The 14,651-nt window shown below is 32.1% G+C and overlaps 1 long non-coding RNA gene across 1 annotated transcript in view; it reads right to left on the minus strand.

Moving 5' to 3' along the window:
- LOC124369794 overlaps positions 1–14,651 on the minus strand; it is a 96,248-nt gene that overhangs the window by 49,299 nt on the left and 32,298 nt on the right. Inside the window, exon 2 of the long non-coding RNA XR_006923094.1 lies at positions 12,961–12,989. This is a non-coding gene — a long non-coding RNA (uncharacterized LOC124369794). The remainder of the gene's footprint in view (positions 1–12,960; positions 12,990–14,651) is intronic.

Raw genomic sequence — 14,651 nt, forward strand, 5'->3', positions numbered from 1 at the left:
AGAACGTATTTACAAGCAATAGATCTTCCGTCTCAACACCAGTTGGAAGAATGGATTGAAGTTGACATTAATTTTCTCATACATAATACCTCATAAAATAATTTGGATTATTAAGCCTTCTTAGGAAGTTCTTTTAAGCGTCTGCATTGATAAAATAATAATTTGAAACTTTTCGTGGTACACGAGTAACATCATAATATACACATAACACAATGAGCTGAATTAAAAGTTATTTCGTGATATTCTTTTGACTTTATTTTTCATAATTTTGATGCACATTTGAATCTTGCACCCATTCATGGATTCACTCACAAAAGTTGTTTTTATTTTTATGATGAACAATTTTACTAACCGTACTTATATCATAGGTATAGCTTCAAATGACACTCTTTATTTCCGTGTTCAAAAGTAGGTAGGTATCACAATTTCTATGGTTACATTATTTAATAAGTTATAATTTGCCAACATTATATTTATCCAACAATCATTGAATTTTTTTGTAATATTTACTATTCAAATTATATAGATTACAAAGGGATTAATATATAGGTTTTTATATTAATCCCACTGTTTTACTATTTTAATTATTTGGTTTTTGTTCTGTGGAAACTATTACTATTTTTAAACCGTGACACTGCCTGCTGAACAAATCAAAACCGGTAAAGTATATATTGTTTACAACTACTACCATAAAGGGTAGAACTTAATGAATTGTGATAAAGTTTAGCTGAAACTACTATACTTTTATAGAGGAAAGAAAGTGTGAAATGGCAGTAAGAACAACACTACTATTCCACCAGTATAGGAATAGATAGTATAATTCTGTGAATAAGCTGGTTGGGGTTAAAAAAATGTGTCATGATTTGTGGCTAAGGTATGTTGAGGGCGAGTTTTCCATGACCTGAAATAAACACTGGGTCCTTCAATGACATGAATTCCTGCAAATTGTCAAGGTCACCAGAGGGAGGTGATTAAGTGACGTGATTAGCTTTGGAAGTTGAATACAGTATAGATGAGGCTGAGATCCATGGGATTCAAAATCCACTTAGAACTGTGAGTAATAAGTTTACTATATAGGCTAACCTCTAATAATTACTATTGAATCTTATCAAGTGTGACAATTAATTACAATTCTAAGAACTAGTTGATTTGAAATGCTATTTATTGGAGAAAATCACAAACATCAACTAAACTGAAAAGGTTACCATGAAGAAATTAAAAGCTTTCAACCTATCTCGGTAATAGTTTCTTCGGTAATGCTTAACGAAGGATTACTGAATAGTACCCGTCTATCGTACAATCGAAATTGAAAGCAATAGCCACGACCTTCCTGTGATCCTTAAAAGCGTGTTAAAGTTTATAACATAGATCGTTGGAGGGTTCAAAATAGCAGTGAGGTAACGTTACCTGGTAAAACTACCCGCTTTCTTTTGCTCATGGACGGTAGTCTGAACTGACAGTGAGCAAGGGGGTGGCTGATGGAACGATTTCTGCACTCTTCCTTGAATAGCGTACTATATTTGGATATTTTGCAGTTCTGAGAAGCGATATTTACTTGTTGCCTCTCACTGAAATCTTATATGACAAAATTACATAAATTAAATGGCACAGTTAGTTACTGAAAAACACAAGCTTATCTTTTAATGATGCATTTGTGGTGACAGGCAATGGCATTAGAGACAAATAATAAACATTATATTGAAAATTTGGAGGTAAATTCTTTTGTTGAACTTAAACCATGCATTTAATCTTTCTCAGAATTTAAATCGGACACTATTCTAACAAAAACAACGTAATCTTAGCCTTCGGCAGCATGAAAATGTTTCCAAAGTCTTAAGGATTTTGGAAGATGCTCTCCTAAATGATACAGATTCTAAAAAGTCTCTCTGAATGCACACTGATTATGTGTTAAATTCTGGTTATCACATAGGGATAGTTTGCTCAAAGGTTGTATCAGGAATTTTAGCCTTGCGTGACCTAGCAAAATATTGTTACTCTGACGTCTCTTAAGTATATTATGGGGTAGCTTATCCTCACTTACTATATGGAATAAGAACATGGGGAAGCTGCTCAAAGCATAGGTTTTAAATAGGATTATAATTAAAGTGAAATTCGAGATGCTTTCAGGAAGCTTGGATTTTTTACTTTGCCCTGTGTTTACATCTTGGAAGTGATCCTTTATTAATAATAACAAGTTAAAATCATGAGAGTTAAGGATGTTCACACGTATGAGACTAGAGGCAGAAACAATTTCCACGTTTATTAGCTCAGGACAAAAACATTCGAACAACTGCTATCACATGTTGGTGTCAGTATAATCCAGCTTCCAGACAGCATGAAACAAACATAAGAGCCTAACAAGTTTAAAACTCGATAAAAACACATATTAGTGTCTAAGGTTTTCTATTTTATTGATTCTTCATGATGTGTCGCTGAGAAAATATTTTAATTAATTGTAATAGTTTAGAATGGTGCTAGAAGTGATATCGAACGAAAGAATTTTGGTGTTGATGAACTGATTTGTCACTATGTATGAGTTTGAATGATTGGACTGGTAAACTTAATGTAAAACTATTATCTATTACAATGCAATTGTGCTATTTTTCTACTCAGTAAAGACATTATTATTATTAGGTTGGCTAAACTGTTTATATTTGAACTTTAGTGGCAATAAAAACTAATTTGAACTAACTCTAACAACTCGGAACTGATATATAGGTTAGTGTTTTGTAGCGTTTACAATGACCGACAATGACGAAGTGAGAATAGGCTCTCGTCACAGCGCCGCTTTGGCGCCAACGAATCAGGTGAACTTCGCGCTGGTGCAAAATATTAATTCGATTTAAGTTTTTCTTGGCTCGTTTAGGCATAAATACTTTCAAATTTGAAACAACGGAATTTTTTTGGAGTAAAGTATCGAGTAAAACGTACACAACAAAATCTGCTATCAGTTACTTCGTCTTTACATCACATTTTACCTGTAACTTAATGTTCCTTCCACCAGAGAAGTACCGGAACATGTGTCGGTTTATATTATCATGCAGAGTGTTAGAATAAATTATTGTCAGCACTGAAGGCTAAGATTTATTTACTAGTGAACACACTCCTTTACTTCGGTAAAATTCCAAATGTGTGGGATTACTGAGATGCAATGTCTTCCAGGATTTGGAAGAATATATCACAGTTTTATATTATCGTATGATTCATGGAGTGTATCCTCTAAAGATTATTTTAGAATTTATGATAATATATCAAATCCCTTATTCTCTCGTCTCATTTATGGGATGCAAGATCTTTTCAGATCAGATACTAAATCCTTTACATTATCGTATGGTTACTAGGATGTGAACTACTTCATGATCTGAAATAACCTACTCAGGTCACTAAATTGTCGTACGAATACAGGGTTAGAGATATTTCAAAGTTATAGAAGTTGCCATATTCCAAATTTTAGTGATGATTGGAAGGGCTCTATGCCTCATCATCGAGCCTAACCTTGCGTTTGCCTATGCAAAGTATTTTCCGTAATATGTATGCAATCAGATGTTGAGAATAAATGATATTGGTTAATTATATAGATTTTGCCACATAAACAACATGTAATGGTTTTATAACAGTGTTATAGCACTGCAATTTGATCTTCCATAGTTCACCTGTCCTAATCATTACTGAAATGATGCTAAATTCAAGAAGGATCTGAATAAAGTCAAACTGCTTTGAAAGCAATTTTAACTTGGTCCGATGTCGCCGAGTTAAAATTGCTTTCAAAGAAGTTTGACTCTATTCAGAATCCTTCCCAACTTTTGATTGTCGGGAAAGTATGTTAGTACCATCAATGACGTGGAAATACCTCTATTTCATTAGCGTTAAAAAGTCTAGGAACAATAAAATCTTTAAAAGTACTTATTAAGGTCTAAGTACAGGGTTAAAATTATCTTGCAATATATTGCATACTGAAATACTTTTGATACAATTGATTCCTCTTCTAAGACGCCCATACAAAGTAATAGAGTTAGACTGTAGTGTGTGTTCTGAGAAGTCTGTAAGACACAGAGATGGCGTCACCTCGTAATAGTACAATTAACATTATTATGAATAGGAGTGGAAAAGAACAATTAATTTTGCGAACGAAATTTCCTCTCATTATAATTATGGAATGTAACTTATGTAAACCCGTATATCTGTTCCAGTCTAATTAATGTTACATTACTGATATTTGCAATGATATTTTAGAGATTTTAAAGGTAGTTGACATTAAAATCTTATATTTTTACATTTCAAACACTGACTATATGTAAAACACCTGTAAAAGGGAACATTCACCTTTAGTGTTATTAACAACAACTAACAAACAAGCGCTATCCCGCGTATTGCGTCAGCAGTAAAACGCAAGGAACACAACCAAAAAACATAATATTACGATGAATAAAACGATCTGGAGAGAAACAAAACTTTTCTCCGCGAGTTTTCCTTTCAAAACACAATACAATATCGTCAACCCAGTGTTGTTGTCGAAAGGTAGAGAGGGGCCATATTGATCCTTATGCCGCCACACTTAAGGTATGTTGTTCCTTGATCACTAGCGCATGCGCACAACTCCCTGTCGACCCTCCATTCGCCATAATGTACTAAGTTTTCTTCCCATTCAACGAGATTTCCCTCTCTGCAACTTACTATGAGTGGTTTTATATTAATTTGAATTGTTCGTCATATTGTACATCAACAGGTGTAATTTATAGTGTAATAATTAGAAAATATAAGTTAAGCAACTAATTGTGCATTTTATAAAGTTAGCAAAGAAGCTCGAACTAATGTTATATTTATTGTGCTATTTGTTACACTTATCTTACATTTTCTTCTATATATAATCTGCTGTATATATAATAATTACTATTTCATCTAAGAAAGATTGTATATATGTATATATAAACAGCTGGAATAAACGTTATTCATTCATTCATCCATTCATCCATTCATCCATTCATCCATTCATCCATTCATCCATTCATCCATTCATTCAATGGTAAAACTTGAAGAGCAATGGAGTTTTGAGTAGTAGCCTCACCACGAAGACTTTTCCATACAATACAGGCAATAATATATATTCTTGTAGAGAAAATAGTTCTGTTGCAACAGCGGCAGCATACCAGGATTTAACTGTAGTGAGAGAACAAACCCCGTCATCTCATATTTTATAGTTCTGGATAAGGGAGGGGTAGTATTATATCCTATTTGCAATATAACGTATTTAATGCGCCGGGGTTCAGACAATATAGATAAAACTGATGGTTAAATGGATTAAACTAAACAAAACTTTTTATCTTGGTATTACGCTTCTGGTGTAATGTTTATAACAGTAAAGTTCTTAAGGTAAAGTTAGTTTTAGTTTATAGTCTCTATTCTGCATTACTAGTATATGTCCCTAAATATGCAGAATTAACCTAATCCGACCAGTGCTATTTACTTTACTTATTGTTTAGGTAAACGTGAATGAGTTACGGTCATTTCTAGATAACGCTATTAATGTAGTGCTTGAACGTCTAATGAATATTTCTACATTTATGTGTATATAATATTTATTAACCGAACAGGTGATAGGTTTTATAGATTTAATAAACACTTATTTTATGTAAACATGTTTACTTGATATGCTAATTAACGTGTTTAAAATAACAAGATAAAGAATAGAATACGGCAGTCCTAATGCAAGTGACACCCACCTGCTTACTGCGTAACTAATAGAATATATCTGGAGTGATTTTTTCTTGGTTTCAGGATTCACGGGACGTAAGCAATGCTAATATATCATTCCTAAATCTGTATCTTTGACTTTTAAAACTTGACATTCTTGATTTTTCAATGATAAGACGGGTGGGGGGGAACCACCCTGGAAACAACCCTGATATATAATAATTGTTTATTGTAAAATGCGTTTTTTTAACGTGTGTTTTAAATATTAAATAAATAACAAACACGAGGTGTTAAGGGAATGATGAAATTGAGCATTAATTTAAGACATTTGTGAAAAGCTCTTAAGTAATTTTGTGGGATTTTTGCAAACTGAGTGATAACACAATTTGTTTAATATGAACAAGGTCTATCATTACTACTAATTGAGTCTAAATTAATCATATCTGGTGACATATTTGTTTAATAAAATAAAGGAAAATATATACAACTACATATAGAAATAAGTAACCGAAATATAAAATCCAAACTAATTTTAAATCATTGAGAAAATGCCATTTCATTTTAGTAATATTTTAACTTTTTATAACAAAATAAGCAATTTTATATTAATTAAAAAAGTCGAAATTGTTGAATAAACTTTTCTTGGCACATTTTACTGAAGGGAATTATTTTGCTGGAATACACGATTTTTAAATACACCTTAAATTAATTCCTTATTGCAGTTTTATTCGAGTATTCTAAACTTTATGAATTTTATGTCATTTCCAGACTTCTAATAAGCTTTCATTTTTCGTAAAACATACCCTTTATCAGAAAAACATTTATATATCATACAGTAGTTCCCAGTAAAAAATTACATAACAAAATATCTGTCACTATTTTTGATCCAGTAAAATAAAAAATTTCCACAAAATACCGTCATTAATATACTGGCGTATGAGATGCATATACATTAGGGTGTAAGATCTTTTCCAAATTCTGTTTAAGGGAATTTCCAGAGGTAAAAATAAGGTTCATCCTCAAATGGGCATGTATCCATCTAGTAACATAAGATATCATTCACCTTTTTTCAGAAAAAAATCTTGAGAAATATGTCTCACTCTAAATTAGGCAAAAATAATAAGCTGTATAATCGAAATGTAATAAATGATCTCAAACATTTTAAACTGGATATCTTGTGGTACAAGAAATTAGCTAATTTGTAAAACACTAGTTTTATAAGGATTTGAGGAGGGGAGGTTCATTATTTAAGAGAGAAGAAGTTTTAGACAAATAAGAGGAAAGTCACGTTTCTAGATATACGTAAGAAAGAGAAGACTTGTTTTTTAATACATCTCTTATGCAGTTCTCTACAAGCCTTAGTCCTGGAGATAAAACGTAGCGATTGATGTTTACGGTGCAGGTGGTATTTGGCACCCACCCACAGTTATGGGAAAATACTAGTGACCTAATAGTTTTTCCGTGTACATTGACCCATTAATAAAGGGAAATATGGTTCTTGCTTAACGTTGTAGGCTGTAACTGTCAATAGCGGTACTTCGAGACACATGTTCTTATATGAAAATCATCTTAATTTCTATATTACGTCCTGAAACTCCCTGAAATCAGTTCCCTGAATGCAGACACCTCAATTATATTTTTAAGATCTATTCTAAAATTGTATTAGTTCAGCTTTCAAGGATTTTTGTTGTCAAATATCTCCAAGAACGTCAGAGGTGTAAGTTATTGAATATTTCAGAATTACATAAATGGGAAAGTAATGACTTCATTGAGAGGTCAACTTAGGACTACGTCAAAGTCCTCTTCGCCACTTAACCTCCAAGAGGCTCTCCTGAGGTTTAACGTGATTTTTAAGTTTGTTATTAACAATTAATATTTTAATGGGATGAGAGGGTGCTAACAATAACAGGTCAGATATAACAGGTCCACGAAATGTCGTATATACTTTCTTGTACCACATAACGTCCATAATCTCATCATCATCCAGCGTCAGTTAATGACTACTGATATCTAACAGAACAAGTGGGCAGATACCACTAATCGAAACTTTTTGTTTCGTTACAGTAACGCATTACGATGGCAAAAAACTGTAGTGCTTTTATTAGTTTAAATAATCAATCGCCGGTAATAAATTTAAACCAAGACAAGAAGATATGAACAAGTAACCGAACCGTCGTGTTTCAGTAGTCGCAAAATATTATCATGGCAAATGTCCATAATTTTGTTATCTAAAGTACTTGTAATACCGCCATGTGGTGTGAGTGTAATGGGTGTGCAGTATTTCATACATAATATGTTGAGGTCAGTAAATTAACTAAAAGTACTTACGAACATAATATGTTCCGCTCTATTTTATGCTCACCTAACAGATTATATTTAGATTTTTTTAAATAGCTCATGAGTGGTTTAAGCTGGAATTGTGTAAATTGGTTTGCTCATTTGACGTAAAAACTCTACTTAACTGTAAAAGTTGAGGTGTTGCAATTGGTTTTATACGGAATAATGTTTGTTATACAATTCGAATTTGTCATTCCACGAAGATTGGTAGCCCTTTTATGGGCTGCTTGTAATAAGGACCAAAATAAAAGCGGTTCAAGATAAGGTTATGTATTTTACTGTATGTGCATGAAAGTAACTGTAGAGTTAAATTTTATTTTGTATTAATTGACATTGTTATCCTTTAAAAAAACTGCACGAAAACCTGTTATGTTATTAAATTATATTCTATTCAATTCTATTTTATTAAAAAAAGTACATCCCTGATTTAAGTACTAACAAAATAATGTTATTGAAACTATTATTCTACAGACGAACAATTCTAAATCAGTAAATCTATGTAATTGAAAAAATAATTTTTTGAGATAAGATTATGTCACATTTACAGACTTAAAAAACCGTATATAACACCTTATATCCAAAATATGAATATATTAAAAATGGCATGACAGCAGTTATGGCAGAACGATATGGAGTTTTTACGAGCCCAGCAGGGAGAAAATTCAAATTTGTGGGATGAGTAATAAAAAAATAAAAATACGGAATATTGTCGAAGAATTTAAATTGAGGGACACGAATATAGGGTACGAAGATGAACGAATTATACTTGTACGTACTTAAAAGAATACTCATATTAACACTCATACGATTTTTATTGGATGAATACAGTTGCTTTTTTAAATTATAACAAAATCCTCCCTAAATACCAATAGATGCCTTCCCTCTGATCCATGTAGAAAGGGCAATTTATACCGTAGGACGTGTGGAAGGGGAGTATTAAAAGAGAATGTCAAAATCCAAGTCGAAGAATCAATATGTCTAGATCTAGCTTCCATGAAACGGACAATTGATAAAACCCCGAATCTCGGTTGTGTATGTGTGTATATATATATATATATATATATATATATATATATATATATATATATATATATATATATATATATATATATATATATATATATATATGAAACTCACGCTAGGCGAGCTACTGTTACACGCGTTAGGCGATGTTACACGCTCTATACAGAACCTCGTAACTTGCATATATAACATTAATAACAGTTTTACGTATTACGTCTGAGAGAGGTTTAACCCGAAAGGCACGAGAGGATATCGATAACGTTCAGTTGATGATACAAACTCACAAAACTGTGCGTATAATTCATTATTATTCTAAGCATTATATTTCTTGTTTGATTAAGGAGTACAAGATATAAACTTAAAGCATAGGTATTTTTTTAGTTACTACTATTGTTATTAGTTTATCTAATTTTCACTCTGACCGCCATAGCTTCGTTTCATGCCGTAGTGAAGTCTCGTTTTGGTTTGAACATGTTTTGTTTTATAGTCGGAACACTTTTAACACCTTCACTGCGACATATGGCATGTACCGAATTTTGTACAGCCGGATAACTAGTAGCTAACGTCCGCCGCAGGCAATGTGTTTGGGCAACTCCCTGGAGAGAAAAACCATGAAATATGTTATGGATCTCTCCATGAGGAATTAAAGGGCGATTAAAATTTGAAATTTAGATAATTGTGTAATCAGGGACATACAGAAACGACTGAAGATAATAAACATGTACATTAGTTAAATCTCAGGTTGCGACATATGATTGAAGGTCATTAAAATGTAATTATGTATAATTTTAAAAAAATACAGTAAAATCTCCCTTGAGGAAATTATTTGCTTATATTTAATTCCTTCCCATCACATTTTATTTTCTTACTCTTATGGTTTTATATCCTTATCTTCATTCAAACTGTTTTTTCTGAACCCTATAAAATACCACTAAATTCTACTTCATATACGTATATAACTTCTCGTGTATCGATCAAAAGTCTTTGTTCTATTTTTTTCTGTCTTCTTAAAGAGCCGTAACCATACTTTTAATAATTATTAACAAATATTGTAACCAAACACTGATTATTTCCTCTATATGCTATAGCTGATTCGATTCAGAACTAATTCACTGTATTAACACATTAACAGTCTTGTAAAGATTTGTGCATTGAATAAGATTGCTTGATTTGTTGTAACGTTACATATGTTGAAATCGATTCACTATCCAGATACATGCAATTTTAGGGTATTTACTTATTAATGTTATAGCGTGGATGTATGTAGTTGTTTTAAAAAAATTATATCGTAATAGTTTATTTCTCTTTCAAAGACGTAAACCGGTTTGTTTATTTATTTATGTGTATACTGTACTAATACATTTATATACTTATATTTTTTATCCAATGTATTGATCAATATCAATAGACTTTAAAAGTCTAATCATTCATTACATAAAATAAACACTATTTTATGAATACCCTTTTACCAGTTATCCATTGGTATCACTAAGAGTTTTGCTTATATTTATCCATACCACTAATACATTTATAAGATAATTACATAAAACAGGTTACAACCAATAATTATTTACAACAACACTGGTCAGGTAATTGATAGCGACCATGAATGACCAACTACACAATCGATTGGTAGCACACAACAGCACTCACCAGCGACCACCGATGATAAACCGTCAGTTGTGCCATTTCAATGTATTACACTGACTGTATCCGTGGGCGCTGGGGAGCCGAGCGGAACGCTACCGATCACACACCCAAGTAAGTAGTTACAATCAGCTGACCTTTTAGTAATCGGTCAAGTATACATTTCCCTACAATTTTTAAATGAATAAATATGGACTGACTATAAGGACATGATTATCGTTAAAACTATAGGTAACGGTATTCAATAATCGAATTGTAACAATCGATAGTCAATGAATTACGAATAGATAGTCGAATAACACAATATCAGAACGTACAGACGTGTTTGATCACATCCGTTACCTCAAATCTTTTTATACGCCAACTTTTTGTTAGGATTGCTGATACAACGCTGCAACAACATTGCTTTAGACCAGCAAATGTGTAAACACCCTCGCGTGTATTCGTTTAAATCGAGTAAATCGGTAGTCACATTTGCACTAAACAGACAAATAATATTGGTGTAATAGTTTTGTAACATAATTTTCAAGTAATTATATAAATAAAACTAAAACATGTTTTTATGAATCTTAATATAATACAATGCATAAATTTGGCAGTTATAATAGGATATTTTGATTACATTTTTGATCCAGCTATATTCTATTGTCTTTCATCTATTACTTTTATTTTTATATTTATTTCCCGAAATTAGTATTATTTGAGTACATTTCAAACATTTAAAATGGAAAGTTTTGCATTAAACATACAACCAGAGGAAGCGTAACATTTTCACATAACATTTGTAATAAATCTAATCTCATAATTTAATTTTAATAAAATTTTTTCGTTGATTTTATTCCAGTTAGTCTCAAAAAGAGAAAACGTTCATCGATTGCAGTTAAAAGTGCTGATGACAACAAAATTGATGTCACAGAATGTTGCTTTTATGGATTCAGCGCAGAGTGACCCACCATTAATGCTTTATGATCACAACTTCCGATGAAAACCTGTTAAGCATTGAAATTACTGAAGTGTATGAAATTATGACAAGTAGTTTTGTGCTGAATAATAACAAATAGCCAAAAACGTAGAGCTCCATCATTGTTTACAGTCAAATTGTAATAAATATGTAAATATTTCCATTACCATATACAATCAAATCAGTATAAATATATTTAAAATATGCCAACCAACAGAAAACGATAGTAACTTTTACATAGTAATAAAAAATGGTGGACAGTATTTTCGTTATACTTTTAATATAGTACACTCATGCATTTTTTTAAATAATTTTTTTTTACATATTTTAATTTATTAAAGGTATTATTGATAAGTTTTGACCAGCAGTAGTGCACTAACATCAATACGAGAAGTATGTCCCAGGTGGAATCAAAGTGGATAGAAGGATATAACGCTTCTCTTAAGATGGCATCCTGGTCGAGTTCAGTCATTTCATAAACAAACAGTGCCAAAATTGTGGTTGTGCTCAAACTACAATGTGTTGTACAAAGTTGATGATAGTGCTATAAAACTCACCGAACGGAGGATGGAATCGGAGGGCATTTGAAGAGAAACGCTCGCGGATCCAAGTGAGATCATTGTCAGGTCCGGGATGCTGCTGCTATGGGCGTCGGCCGGTCTACCCTCTCTCTCCCCTATACCTCACTCTCTGTCGCACACACTGCCTGCCCGCGCATCCCCCTCCCCCCGCGACTTGCTGTATTAATGTAAAATCATTAAACGGGTTAGCTTCCCGACTTTGTTATCACGATACTGTCATTGTTATATTCATTTTGGTCCCGATAGTGAAACATTGCACCCCACGACGTGGAGATACGGTTTTTTGTTATTCCCTGAATCGGGTGTCATATTCCAAATATTTGGTCGGAACGCGGAAAAACTTAATCCGACATTGACTTTCAATGGTGATAAATCCAACTTTTCATTGTCGTCAAGTGCGGAGCTTTTCCTTGCTCTCGACCATAAAACTGATTTCTTGAGTGTCAACTTTACGTGTAATCAAAGTCATATCAGTTCTCAAATAATACTTCGTGCGAAAATCCTACAAAGTTACATTTCATATTACTACAGAAGTACACGTAGTAATGATATCGTGTTGGAATTTATATTAAATAATCTAAAATAGCAGTCACATAGTAAAGTCACATATATGACATGATACAAGAGTGTTTCATAATACAAGTATTTCTTCAGGTACTAATAACACGGCACAATAAATATATAAAGTAGTTTTAGGTCATTGAGAAACAAAGCATTTACCTTTGAAATCCTCCATGGACCAATGGTATCTGAAAAATAAACAATTATTGCATTAGAACAAATCTGTATAAGCCAGCCGAGTGGTAAGGGTGCTTATAATTATTTATTTAATATAACTCCCTCATGCAAATTCCAGTATCCCTAGCGAGTCTCATATGCTTTTCGGAATATATGACACAACTCGCTGACAGGTTGTTTTACTTTGTCAAAGTAAAGAATTACCAAGAATGGTTTATAATAATTATATTTATATAACTTAGTATATAATTTTAAAGGTTAAGATATCATTAAAATGTTCATAAAAACATTGCATTTTGGTAATAATAAAAAAACTGGGGCCATATAAAGTTTTAATACAAAAAAGGAAATACAATATATCATGCTATACAAGAATTGAATTTGTAATAAAGAAACCTAAATATAATACGTTGCAGGAAGTTTACACATATATTTGTGGGGTTGGGGGAGGCACTCATAGAATAGATCTACCTTTTAAGGAAATCCTGTGTTACACCAGATTTTAGGCCCCAGCTTTACTTTTTGAATTTGTTTTGCAACACTTGAGTGTACAGTAATATACCCTATTTAGGGTTTACTAGAAAACTCTTATAACGTCACTATTTTCTACCTGATTGTCCAATCCAATTTTTATCCCAATTACCCCCAAAAATGCCGTTAATAAATTTTATACAAAATAACTTGTTGTTACATTTATCATCTTACATCAATCCCTACAGGCCTTTTTACCAAGAATGTAAAAATCGCCAACAGCATAAAAAAAAGGATTGATAGGATTTAAATTGAAAGGCAAATTTTCCTTATTGTAACCTGAACCATTAACAATAATACGGTAAAATGTTATATCATTATTATTATTAAATTAAAAAGAACTTTCCAATAAACAACTGCATTTAAAACCTAAGTGAATACTTTTGCTGAAATTAATACAACTTTGTGGTTTTTTCCAGCCTAAGACACAGCCATTAAAATTATTATTAAGTTTTGCAATAGCAAAATCTTGAATCTTGAATACAACAATCGGTTAGTTTTGAAAATCCAAATCGGCACCACTCTGTACTACAGACTGAATTTAAAATATAACAGGTGTCCTTCGTTTTGTTTTGTCTGAGCTATTTTGACACAGTAACTGGACTGAATGTGTCTCAAATACTAACTTGTAACCAATAAGACGTAACGTGGCAAACCAGCTTTCACTGGACTTCCTAATGGGCTTAGGGCAGACAAAGCAAATCCTAATAAATGCTATTTTAATCATGAATGTTGACGTTTGTTGATAACTTGTTTTATTATTCGTGTCATAAATTCTCAAAATAACAAATAATTCAAAGTTTTATCTGCCTTACAACAACTTTATATGTAACTTAAACTGTGAAGGTTTTATAAAAAACTAAAAATTTAATTTGCCACTAAATTTGATATAGTAACATAGAAACCTCTAGTTTGTGCATTCTTCTTCTTTTTTAATACCTTTAAAATGAGATGTCACTTGCTAATGGTTGTTATTTAAAAGTTTTATTTTACACCCATTTGGGTAAGTACCTCTTTGGGTGGGGGGAGGGAAGAAGTTTTCATACATAAATAAAACCTCTAAGTCTAATGTTGTATATAAACATTACAAAAGTAATTCACTCCATCTCTATTCATAAGAAATATAATAAGGGGGGGACACC

Source organism: Homalodisca vitripennis, chromosome X (genome assembly GCF_021130785.1).
Source record: "Homalodisca vitripennis isolate AUS2020 chromosome X, UT_GWSS_2.1, whole genome shotgun sequence".
NCBI lineage: Eukaryota > Metazoa > Arthropoda > Insecta > Hemiptera > Cicadellidae > Homalodisca > Homalodisca vitripennis.